Raw genomic sequence first — 2,509 nt, 5'->3', positions numbered from 1 at the left:
CAGACCCTTGTCACTCCTCTGTGGCTGCCCTGTATTCTTCCGGGCTCCAGTTTTGCCCTGCCCCCCCACTTTCTATAGGGCAGTAAGTGCTTCCTACATAGATCTTGCTGCACAACCCAATAACACCCCACTCCCTGTGCTGGTCACGGCCGAGAGCCTGCCTTGGGCACCGACTCCCCTGGACCATCTGTTTCGTTTGGTCTGCCCCTGTCTCTGGACTCTTCCCCATGATCCTCGGTGGCTGGCTGTGTAGCACCTGTCTCCTGGGTGAGCACCTCCACCACTCCACATGCTGTGTTCCCTTTTCTCCTCTGTGGCACCAGTTATTGGTCCTGTTTGTAGGCCATGTTAGTTTTCCTTTGGGTTGGAAAAGTGGACTTGTGGCCCTGGCTGCAGCGATGGAAAGGCCAGTAACTTGTGAGATTCTTCTGAATCCCCTGCCAATGCAGTGGTGGATTTCCAAGAGCTACGCTACACCTCTTGACACCCTCTCACACCCCGAAGCCACATGCCATTTGTACCTGCATGCTCTTGGAGGAGAGAGACCATGCCGGCTGCTCCTGGAGGGGCAGGTGGTGCAATCACAGTGGCTGCTACACAGTTGCAATTGCTCTCAGGTGTTTCTCCCTGCAGTGTGGTTACTGACCTGCTTTGATCTCTGACTTGGCCTCTTCTGAGACCACAGCAGGACCAGTTCTAAAACGTGCCTTCCCTTGAGCTGCTTTGTCCTCTGAAGCTTTCCCAAAGTGTCTCTGGACCCACCTGCATTACCACCTGGAGTGTTTGCCAAGAACAGATTCCCAGGCCCCACTCCAGAGTTGCGCAACGGGGATTGTGTTCCCGGGAACATTCCCAGAAATATTTGTTTGCAGCAAGCACCTCAGGCAATTCTCAAGCACGCTGATTTTCAGGTTTAAAAGTTGCTGTCAGTGGCTGAAAAGATTGAAGGCACAGGTCTTCATCAGAGCTTGACAGTGTTCTCCTGTGGAAAACGGGGAGATAATGGGTTTTCTTTGCTTTGGCTTTGGCCAAATGCAGGAAGAATGACTGCATTTCCTAAGTCCACATCTTGAACTCATACCACGTACCCTGCAGAATTTGATGGTAACTGCCATCAAGCCACCTAACTTGGGGGAAGGCACAGTGGAGGAAGAGAATGACTGGTGAGTTTTTCCTCCCTCCTACACCTTCATCTGATGACCCAAATCATCTGTCCATCCACCCGTCCATCATCCATCCATCCATTATCCATCCATCATCATCCATCCATCATCCATCATCCATCCATTATCCATCCATCATCCATCCATCTGTCATCCATCCATTATCCATCATCCATCATCCATCTATCATCATCCATCCATCCATCCATCCATTATCCATCCATCATCTATCATCCATCCATCCGTCATCCATCCATCATCCATTCATCCATCTATCCATAATCCATCCATCCACCCATTATCCATTCAATCCATTCATCTACCCTTCTATCATCCATCCATCATCCATTTATTCAATCCATTCATCCACGTATCCATCATCCATCCACCCATCCATCATCCATCCACCCACCCATCCATCATCCATCATCCATCATCCATCATCCATCATCCGTCATCCATCCATCATCCATCCATCCATCCATCCATCCATCCACCTCTTTCAACTAGGAAAAGGACCCTGCATGTGCTATAACAAGAACAAGCTAAAAGGAAGCAAATGTCTCTTCTTTACATGGATATCTTCTTTTGAAATTTTTTATTTCACTTTTTCTAACAGCAATATAGAAACAATCATAAAAATAAAATTGTCCATCGATTATGTAATAGCACTTGGTATTGCTACAGGGGTAGGTCAAGCCTGCCCAGGCCCTTTAGGCCTCTGTGATGGCTTCTGAGCCTACGAAGGCATCGGACATGACCACATGTGACAGCACAGTGGAGACTTGGTGGGTGTTTTACATCCTGGGGGGGGGGGCGGCGCACAGAGATGGCTCATGGATGAATCTGCAAACAGCATTGTATACACATGGTAAGCCGGAAAGTCAGTGATGGAGGCTGGAACCACCTGGCTGCCACACAGCAGGGACTTCACAAAGCTGAAGGAATCAGTTAGTCGTGGGCTCACGGTGGAAGGCAGGTGCTGACCGGTGTGGGACACCACACGGGAAGCACAGCTGTCTTTCCCTGCACTTCGCAGACCTCCACCTCCCCTCCTATCCCCAAATAAAATTCTCTTGGGATGAACTAAACAAAGTAGCTGAAACATCTAAACTATCCCCAAACATCTGTCTGGGTCTTAACTTCCTTCCAGAGAACAAAGGTAGGGGCCCCGCTGGGCCACAGAGCTGAGGGCTGCTCAGCCGCAAGCCACTCCACGGTGCTGACCACTTCATCTCTGTCACTCCACCTTCCTTCACTCCAATTTTTTCAATTACTCTAATGACTGATTTCTAAAAAGAAAACCATTTATATATATATATATATATATATATATATATATATAT

Source organism: Marmota marmota, unplaced genomic scaffold (genome assembly GCF_001458135.2).
Source record: "Marmota marmota marmota unplaced genomic scaffold, marMar, whole genome shotgun sequence".
NCBI lineage: Eukaryota > Metazoa > Chordata > Mammalia > Rodentia > Sciuridae > Marmota > Marmota marmota.
This window is presented reverse-complemented; position numbering follows the sequence as displayed.